The following is an 11,181-nucleotide window of genomic DNA, read 5'->3' on the forward strand; positions in this document are numbered from 1 at the left end:
AACATAAACACAACATATAAAACTCATGTTCATTTGACATACATTAGGCAACAAGAACGTAGATAAATTGTGTTGAGAAAACATAAAATAAACAATATACTTTGTACAATGTACTTTTTTTTTTTAATGTTTATCCAACAGATGCATTTTTTCATTGATGATGTTATTCACTAATAATATAAAGATGATGATGCCCACAACAACACCAAGATGGTTCAGGATGAGTGCATTTTGAGAGTTTCTCTCTGCTTCTGCCCTCTCTCCAGCACCGTTTGCTCTGCAAGTCTGTGAAAGTAAAGGTAAAATCGCAAATGTCAACCACTCATTGAGAGTACAGACTGAAAAACAGCTAACTGGAAAATCAGACCTGTGACCACAAACCACAATATACTGCCAGCGAGAGTGCTTATACAGAAACACCTTTAAAAGGGGTCATGACATGGATTTTTAAATGATTATTATTTTAATATGATCCTTTGTAAATTGTTCCTGTGGCCTCATGGGATAGTAAAGTGTCCATTAATTGCGCACTTCAAAACCTTGCCGGAAGTAGTAGGTCATCCGGGGACTTTTCCCCTACTGTTTTTCAAATACTATGAATTCAGACACTACTCTTTTGGTGTACTGCTTTTTCACAGTAGAGAAAATCAATATGTTTTCATGATTATTCAGAACTTCTGTTGAGTGTCAATATTGTGAAAATGTTGTGAATTGTTATGACGTTTACAGAGAGTTATGCATATGCAAATTCTGATTTGAGCTCAGCATCTTAAAGCCCCTTTAGTATTGTGGTTTTCACTGAAGACTTTCCAAAAGTATGCACCTGAGCTGATCCTCTTACAAGAAACATGAAAAAACACAATGGGTTTTGTGTCCGAGGCTAATTCATGGTGAAGAACCTGTTTGCTCACATTTGACCTACAAAGCAAATAACTCTCACGGTTCAGCACACACTTAAATGAACAAATTCACACAAAAATTATGTTAACATCCACGTCTTGGTGAGTATCCTAGCAAATATGTCTTAAGTGAACTTAAACACTCGAGACAGAACGAATGTGTTCACTTTCAGTCTACTGATCCATGTATTATGTCTTAAAGTGACAGCAGCCTAATATTCCTGCTGTCTGAATATGTTTTTAATGTTAATCAAACAACAAAAGACAAAGAAATCACTCACTGCTCTTGACTGAATAGCTTTTGTAACCTAATTAATAATTAGTGATGATTCATCTTTATTTAATTTATACAGTGAAGATTATATGCAATGTTGTTTTACATTTGATTAGCTACTTTATTCAATGTCGGTTCCTGAAAACTACTGTTGTTAGATACCTGAAAAAAAAGCACTGTTTATTTTATTTGTATATTTGCTCTACTGTATTTACTTGTGCTGTTGCTTGTAGTTTGATTATTTTTTCTTATTTTCCTTTTTTCCCTGAACATAGCACATACCAAACCGTATCGAACCCATGACCCTAAAACCGTGAGTAATGTGCACCGTTGCACCCCTAGTATATGTATGTATATATATACAGTATATGTATATAAGCAATATCACAGGAGTAGCCATGCGATATCGCTCTATATCAGCACGGCTGTGATTCGACCATAAGTAATCACAGCCGTGCTGATATACAGCCATATCGCACGGCTACGAATGTAATATTGCATTTATACAACAGTTCAACGGCACAAGTGTGTAAATAAATAAGAAACAACAATGGATTGTCTTTAAAAACCCTCTTTTGTGAGGAGCTACTTCCTTCCGCCATGTATTCAAATCTCAAGTTGACAGTTTAACAGTTGAGCCCAAGCCTCCATCACTAATTCTAAAACGTCACTGTAGAACTAACAACGAAGGAACGCTGAGTCGCTGTTACGATCGCCAGCTGGGGTGCCCTTGATGGTCACCAGAGGGCATTCCACCCCAGACCATTGCCACTCAGTTATGGACTTCATCCCCCATAATCCTTTGCCTGGATTCATCATCAATGATCATATCCACCTGTGCATCATTACATTGTTAACCCGGCCTATATAAGCTTGTGTCTTTCAATCAGTCTTTGTCAGTCATCGTCTCTGTGATCGTCTTTCCTGCATTGACTACATTACAGTCGCTTCACTAAAGCTCATTGTAATATGTAGAGTAGAGTATTATGAGAGAGAGATTGACTAAGCGAGTGTGTTACCTGCGTCTAGCTTTTATTCTTCAGGTCAATCTTATAGCCTATTCATAATCACAAAATCAGTTTGAATGTCCACTGAGGAAAGCAATATTATGTATTGTATTATGTATACATAAAAGCAGTTTCTCTATCTTTTGAACAAATTGCAAATGATTTGGTACATTCATGCAGTTGATTTTGTACAATTGTCTGCTGTTTGCTATTCATTATCAATTGCTTATGTCATGTTGATCAAAATATATTGTACTGGTTCTGTTGAATAGTCTTACCCCCCAAAACATCTAGTTGATTGCATAAGTTATAATGCAGAATGCTTGAACTAGTTGTCAAAGGGTGCTATGGATCCTAGTGAGGCTACGTCCTTCCTAGACCAGTCCTTCGGAAACTTCAAGGCTAGACTCCTCCACAGCATTGAACACTATGAATGGGACAGCCTATTAAGTGTGCAAAACATCACACATGTTCCTACCACACGGTCACGGCATGAAAATACTATTACAGTTTTTATTGTGTCAGTAAATTGGTCAATATGCCACCAAAAAAAAAAAAAAAAATGTCATCATGTGAGCCACACTGGTCAAAATGTTTAGATGTATTTTCACCATGGAAATATTGGTTATATATAAACAGGGCATGACATTAACACCCGCCAACCCACCAAATGTGGGTGGATTTCAGCAGTGGAGTGTAACAGTCACTCCTAGCCACTTTGTATAACATAATATGTACATTTTTCGATTGTAGTCTTTTAAAAAGGTATCTAAAATAAGTGCAATGTAGTGTTGTCAGAAATACCGATTTTTCGATACATATCCATAATGAAATATCTGAAATGCTTCCAATACTCATTTTCTGCAACGCCATATATGCCAGCTGTGCTTTCTCGCTCTCTCATCTACCTGAGAGCGAGTTGAAAAAAAAAAAAAAACGCCTCCCCTTACTCATTTGTTTCATTTGCTTCAGATGAATATTGTTGGTGTTACAGGGCTTGAATTTTGGCGTGGGATTGCACTTCTTAAAGTGACAGCAGCCAAATATGCCTGCTGCCACATTATGAGATAATATTAAAAATATCTAAATGGCAGTTTTTCCCCATGGTATCGATGTCAAAATTGTGGCCAGTGAAAATGCTGAGTGGCTAGTAACTTTGGAAAACCACTATCCACAGTGGCTGATGAGCAAAAAAGTTGTCAAGCCCTGTATACAAATGTCATGTTTTTGTCTATATTTTTGTTGACACTGACTGCTTTATATACTTTACAAGAATGTCAGTTTTGTTTAGCTGACCTTTTTAGATACAGATTTTAACAATAGTTAAAGATTTACTGGGAAACGTCAGTACTGTAGTACACAAAAAGAAAATGAACATTTTTATACAGTACAAATTCACAGCTTTTTCATTTTTACTCTGTTGTTTTCCAAATATTTTTATTTAAATTCAAATGTTGTAACTTCTGGATAATGATTTCATGTAATTTCGGTGCTTAACTCCATTAAGGAGAGTGTCATATTTAATCTAAATGTGGAAATTGAAATATTCAAATGGAAAACAGAGTTTAAAATCATTCTTTTGTACTTCATTACTTCGCTCACTTCAGTAAAAGGGTGCGTATGCACTATTTATGCTAAGTTTATTTTTTCTTAAATGCCGATATGTGCGTCGAAAATTGTGTACGCGCATTTCAGTGCCTTTTTTGTGCTTATGCAATGTTTATACATAAGGCCCCAGGCCCAGAAGGTGTCTCACCTGCCTGTTTAAAAGTCTGCACTGACCAACTGGCCCCCATCTTCACACAGATCTTCAACAGATCACCGGAGCACTGTGAAGTTCCCTGCTGTTTCAAATGCTCCATTATTATTCCGGTCCCCAAAAAACCCAAAATCACTGCACTTAATGAAGTCGTTTGAAAGACTGGTGTTGGCCAGCCTGAAGAACATTACTGGACCCCTGCTGGATCGCCTTCAATTTGCACAGGTCTGTGGCATTGATCAGACAGTCAGTCAAGACAGTCAGTCTTGATAGTTAATCGATTGTTGGTTTTATCAACTGCCTAGTCATATGTATTTAAGCATCACTCTTTACTAGTACTGGGTGATATGATGATATATATCATGGCCATGATATAAAGTGTGAATCAATTTAAGTGTTTCTATTGTTTATAATTTGCATTATGTATATATCCATGCAGCTTTTTTAATGCTGACACATTAGAGTGATAAGGGAACATCGATGAATGAGTAATAAAGAGCGTGACGTGCTTGATGTAAAAAAAAAAAAATATATATATATTATTCTTTTCTCATAAATAATTTTAAGAGATGAACTAAGTATTTTGAGAGACTTATAGGCTTTTGCAGGTAATCTATAATGGTTTATAATGCGGTTTGTACGAATTGTTTCCAGAAATGCACTTACTGGTTTGCAAATGTTAAGGATGATACGAGAAATGTACCAAAGTGACTGAGAAAAACTGTAATACTGATGATAATAAGAAATTTACTGTATTCATAAAGAAATGCAGCCTTGGTGAGCATAAGAAACTTCTTTCAAAAACATTAAAATCTTACAAACTTTTGAACGGTGGTATGAATATATCTTATTAAATCTTGCATTTATGTTTGCATAATATGAAAAATCTTCCTGCAAAAAAGGGGGCAAGAAAATAGATTGAAAGGTAAATAAATTAATACTTACAGCTCTAGAGTAATAATAAGCGGCACCTCCCAGACAGATGCAGCAGCACATCGCAGTAAATTTGGAGTAACGCATGTAATCCGGCACAGGGTCAGCCAGTGGAGCGTAAGTACGCTGGTACGCAGGGGGTTGAACAACGACCACAGGCTCTTTGTGGTGATTCAGGACCTGCGCATTGAGCTGGACACTGTCAGGATGGACTGCAGGAGGATTTTCAGCAAAACCGCCCAGAGGATAGAGTGGAGATGACACCTGGGCCATGATTGATCACCTTTCTTTTCTAGATATAGCTCTTTGTTTTTCCAATCAAATATTGTGAGGTTTTTCTCAGTACCTTGGCCTTTTATGGTGAACAGTGTGAATGGTAATGGGTTGTGGTAAAGAACTGAAATGGTCTATTTCAGAGTCAACACTGTGGCAGTAACATTTACACTTTCTCAGTGGTTTACATTCCTCTCTGCACAGAAACACAATTTGGTGTATAAACAATTTTCACTCAGAAATTACTAGTAAATTTCACAAATAATTACAAAGAATCTGCAAGTAACACTGTGGCATGAAGAAGGGCGAAGTCAAGAGCTGTGGGAACAGAGCTTATATTAATGAGCGACACCTGCTTGACACACCGTTCTCGAGTCCCACGGAAGAGCTCCAAAATGAATAAAAGGAGGAGTGACAACAGTGCAGGACGAGAAAGAACTAGGCCTCTTTACTTTCGTTTTGTTGTTGGTGTTTATTTTATTATTAAAGTTATGTTGAACGTTCCAGTTCCCGTCTCCGTCTTCCCTTGTCAACAAACTTCGTTACAAATACAAATTCCTTTTTTGTGTACAATATGTGCTATTCATAGCCCATATTGAATAGAAGTAGGCCTAATAGTAGTTCTCAGAATGGTTGTGCTTCAGGACCTGTTTACATTGAACATTTACATTGTATTTTATATTGACTGAAAAACTGTTCATTGTATGAAAGTACATAAGTAAAAGTTTCCATTAGCCACCGCAGAAATCACAGTTAGTCAACAGTCTGCCTTCTAAAAGCTGAATAGTCTTTTCAAACTAGAAAGTGAGTTGTCTGTCTGTTTGCAAATAAGTCTACCTCCGCCCTGCCATAGGTGTTCCAAATTAACTGAATATCTTTCTTGTAAATCTACCAGTCCCATTGTGTGGGATTGGCACGAGAGTCTGCTATCTGATTTGAAACTCACGGCTCCAGCAACTCTCTCGTGCTCTCAGCCAGTCTCCAACACTATTCTCTGTTCAATGACAAACTCAACTGAACTTCTGCTTCAACTTCGTCTCCAGTTTCACACGATAACGTTCAAGGTTCTTTATTTGTCATATACATATTACATACGTGTGATGTAATGTAGTGAAATGTTCTTCTACAGTTTCTCGTCCCACAGTGCAACAATAACAAACAACAATACATTATAATAAATATATAACATAAAAATCTATGTATCAAAAATAACATGAATTTAAAAAAATCTAAATAAATATATAATAGTGTATGTCTGCGTGTGTGATGTATTTGTCTGTATGTATGATACATATATGTAAGACATTTAGTAAGTAGATTGCCTAAGGATAAAAACTCCTTCTCAGTCTCTCTGTATTTGTCCTCAGGATCCCTGATGGGAGCACCGACAAGAGTCTGTGCACAGGATGGTAAAAGTCTTTAATAATTCTCTTGGCCCTGGTCCTGCATTGTTAAGTATAAATGTTTATAATGCAGGGAAGTCAGGTCCTGATGGCTTTCTCATCCTGGGCCATTGTACCTCTGAATCAGGAAATAATGCTAATGTAAGTAGACTCTCCACAGCTCCAGTATAGAAAGTCCTCAACACCTTTTGAGAGACCTTAAACCTTGCCAGTCATCGTAGATGATAGATACGCTGATGCTCTGTTGTTATTAGGTGATTTATGTGTGTTTTCCAATAAAGGTCTTCTGTGAGATAAACCTCAAGCTATTATAAATAACCTTGTAAATATTGTAAATAACTTCCCCCTCCCTCTTAAAATGACATCTCTTCAGCTCTCCGATGACTCTGATTTACGTTGAGGGCGGGACAACCTGTCACTCACATGAGATCACAACAATAGCAATCTAAAATCATCCAATCAATTCTCGATGAACATTCATTTCCCTACATTTTTTTTCTTGTTTGAGAATCCGCTTCACTCGGATATATGTCACAATAGCAAAGAACTTCTGTTTCATACTGAGTTTAAAAGTTGCAGGAATGCCGGTGTCCTGAAAATCTACCTCAGGCTTCTTCCGGTCATGCGTATGTGGGGTAAAGCAGCGTTGTTTCATCGTATTAGATACATATGTGTGTTGAAAGTTGTTATAGTGCTACTCTGTTCGTTCATTCGGCGGCTACTGTGAGACACTTGTTGCACACTGCAGTAAGCTAGATCGATATTAGGCATGGTAAAACATGGTACTCGCGGTAAATCAAGAAAACGAGATTTAAACAATAAGACTTACTGTGTTGAGCTATATAACATGATTAGTTTTCTGTACATGATTGTATCCAAACAGCTGCTCACCTGTCTAATAAAACATAATATATTAAAGCGTCTTTGGTGTTTCCATTGTTTCTACAAAACGGAAATTGATGGTAATGCGGGTATGATGTCATTGATAGGCAACGCACAGATCCGTGTCCTGGTTAATTTCTCTGGATTTAAACATTCTTGGAAACATTTGAGATAATGTATGTACACAAGTCAACAAAATATATAACATTGTTCTAGTGATTTTTGGATATTTAAATCTTACATATCGTGCCTTTAACCAAGCGTTTTCTTCTAAAACAATGGAAAGTTGAGTTTATAACCTTGCTTTGAATCTAGATGTGGACTGCTGACAGGAGAGATGAGGAAACTGATTTTTAAAAAAAGATGAGTCACTGTCACAAGGTCAAAAAGTTGTGATGAAACAATACAACTGATCCTCCTGATATTTCATGTCTCCCATCAGGGTCACTATGTAACCACAAGGTGGCTCTTGTAGTCACAGAGTATAATGGAAACAGTGCCAAAGTTCTTGTCATTGTGAGATATATCTAACTGCAGAACCACACGTCACAGCAGTCTGCGAACAGAACTGAAGTTAGGGTGGCGCTGACTATCGCGTATCCCGCTCCAACCACTAACCAATAAGCTCTACCTTAACGAATGCCCAACCCCACCCCACCACTAAACCTACCCTTAATAATGCTATAAGCTCCACCCCAACACCGGTCTAAGACTGCTGACCTATTGCTGCCGTCCTCACATTGCTGTGACGTATGGATCTGCAGTTCTGCAGTTGGTTATTATTGTGACACTCCCCTAACTCACATCCCATTTGCTGCTGCCTTCACCGCCAAAGTATATGAGTGTCTGAACCAGAATACAGCAATACAAATGTCTCAGCAGAGCACAAGGCAAAGGAAATTACAATCAAAATCAAAACCCAATAATCAGAAAAAATGGATCCCAGCAATCAGCCCACAGGTGCCTGTTATTCATCTGAGAAATCAGGGATGCTGCAGTCTACACCATACCAGGACAATCTTGCTGGATACCTTCCCTCCTTTCCAAGCAAGCCATATCCAGGGAACTCCGTGGTTGCCATGCAGCCTGCAGTTTTTGTGACCGCTGCTCCACTGGACAATCCAGAGCCAGAATACCTTTACTATTCCATCTTTACCATGCTGTGCTGCTGCTTTCCTCTGGGCATCTCTGCACTGATTTTCTCTGGCTCCGTAAGTATCCGTCCATGTACTTTCCATTTATTTATGAACTATTTAACTTCTTTTATCTTTATAAGCATAATTAAACATAAAATTGCATAAAAATCCACAAAAATGAGGTTCATTCATGCAATAGAGAAGTCAAAATATTCAGGCATGTGTTTACCATGATTTACATTTCAGTGTTTAGTAATGTAAAATATCAAATCTATAAAGAGCAAGGAGTTTGGTAATCATCAAGTTCATAATGACTGGCATTAATTATTTATTTATCCCTTTAACGGACACACAAAGAAAAAAAAATATGGAAAAAATATTATTTATTATTTATACTGTATGAAGATTTGGGTGGTTATTTGGGAAAATAATTATTGTGGTGATTATTATGTGTTTTTATGAGCCTCTATCAATGCTTATGATGTTCATGGGAAAAAATAAATTTTCATCTTTCTGCTTTGTGGTTTGGAGAATGTATGAGATGGAAGATTCTGCTCTGACTTCTGTGTATAGATGAAATCAAAATCTCTTTTGAAACCATAAAAAAATGGAAAAAATCATATATGCAACTATGAATATTGTTAATATTCAGATATTAATAATACATATTATTAATATGTATATTAATATTTCTTTGTAGATCACTGATATTAATGCAGGACTGTTTGAGGATGTTTTTAAATATTACCCACTCATCGAAAATGTTTCCAATGTGGTTGATCTGTTAGCTTAAACTTGCCCCCACACTGATCCCACACATTAGGAGTGGTTCACTGCTCAAATGGTTCTAGTGAAAATTGTGTATATTTGAATACTACAGTGATATTTTGTTAATGAATTTTTTGACGTATACAGCATATCTCTATATCAACTAAACAGGTGAGAGGCCTGTTAAACTTGAGCTCATGGTCACACAAATATGTAAGCATTTTATACAATACAAGTTGTTTAAACTTTAAACAATACAAGGCAGTTATGTTGCACATTCTTGCAACAAAACTGCCATGCTCCACTGATAAAGTAGGCCTTATTTTACGTGTGGTCGTTGGTCCAGTTTTTTTGGCTTCCTGTACATGACTTTCAAGTCCTAGAGAAAGAGGTGTGACACTGGCATCCCCTCAACAGCAACAATTTTCAAGGAGAAAAAAAAAAAAAAAAGTTATTTTTACTGTTGTGGGGGGGGGGGGGCTGTTTTCAAGCTTATCTAAAGCTTGATTAGTTGGTTCATGTGTTTGAACAGGCATGTCTGTTATTTTAAATGCACAAGCCCTTAAATTAGAATGGATTCTGATTGGCTGTCAGTATTATCGTTCAACAGCTGGAAAAAAAAAATTCTGAAAGTGATCCCAATGATATTGTTTCTCTATATTGTTATCTTTATAGCTGTGGTGTGGACAGTGCTATTCTTTTATATTCAGAACGATTTTTAGAACTATATCTTTATCATTATCTTTATAGTTATCGTTCTTGGTGTGAATGTGCCTTAAACCTGGAAACCTTTCATCAAATGGAAATTAAATATTATATGTTAAACCCATCCACAAAGTGGAGTTTGCCCACTCATTTGAGAATTTCCCCATGTGCCATTGGCTCAAAAAAAATCAGAACGAGAACAGAAGTGGTTAACATTATGTTTCATAATTATTTTCACAGACTCGAAATGCCAACTACTCAGGACAGCAAGTATTAGCAGAAAAGAACTCCAAAACGGCACGCACCCTGAATCATGTCGGCGTTGCTATTGGGCTTGTCCTCATTGTATTGCTTATTATCTTACAGTTTGTGTAGATTTAGAGATCTAACAGCTGTTAGAGCTGTCATGTTTAGATGCAGATTACAGATTTGGTTGTAATTTGGTCAATGTATCATTATACTTATAACATTTGCTATTATTGCTATGTTTATGATTATTATTATGTTTAAAACATTGAAAGCTTTGACTGGCCAGTTAAATTTATCATGAAATAACATTACTTTGTCTTGTATTTTCTTAATTATTGAATTACATTTTCAGTAATTAATAACATGAATATATTCTTAGTGCAGATGAGTCCGCCATCTTATTTTATAGCAAACTGTAAGAGTAACCTGAAAAAAATCAATTTTCAATAATTCTTTATTTCTATAATGTTTGTTTTACTTTGCTATTTTTTTTTATTTATTTTTTTTACATGCATGTGCAGAATATTTACATTTACAGGCATGCATGTACATTTTTTTTTTTTTTTTTTTACATTTTTATTATATACAAACATGTTGGCAGGATTATGTTTTGTTTACTTTGTCTTTTTGTTCCCATGTATTTGTTTCTGGTGGTTCAGTTTAGTCCTGATTTGTCCCTAGTTTGTTCCCTTGGTTACTGATTACGTTCACCTGTCAATGATTTTGTCTCTCTTACCCCTTTTCTACCAAGGCAGTTTGAGTGCTATTTCGGAGCCAGAGCCTAGTTTCAAATCAGTTCTTTGTCTTTCGACACCCAAAGCACCAGCTCCGAACCAGGAAAAGTGGTTCGTAAACATTGCTGGTCTAGAAGTAAGAACCGCTTGCATCAGGGG

At 36.5% G+C, this 11,181-nt stretch overlaps 1 long non-coding RNA gene across 1 annotated transcript; it reads left to right on the plus strand.

The window, feature by feature from the left end:
• Positions 1–8,235: 8,235 nt before the first annotated feature.
• Positions 8,236–10,666, plus strand: LOC127497207 (uncharacterized). Its single transcript, XR_007925480.1, has 2 exons — positions 8,236–8,641; positions 10,280–10,666. It is a non-coding gene; the product is annotated as an uncharacterized LOC127497207 (long non-coding RNA).
• Positions 10,667–11,181: the final 515 nt, after the last annotated feature.

Source organism: Ctenopharyngodon idella, chromosome 16 (genome assembly GCF_019924925.1).
Source record: "Ctenopharyngodon idella isolate HZGC_01 chromosome 16, HZGC01, whole genome shotgun sequence".
Taxonomy (NCBI): domain Eukaryota; kingdom Metazoa; phylum Chordata; class Actinopteri; order Cypriniformes; family Xenocyprididae; genus Ctenopharyngodon; species Ctenopharyngodon idella.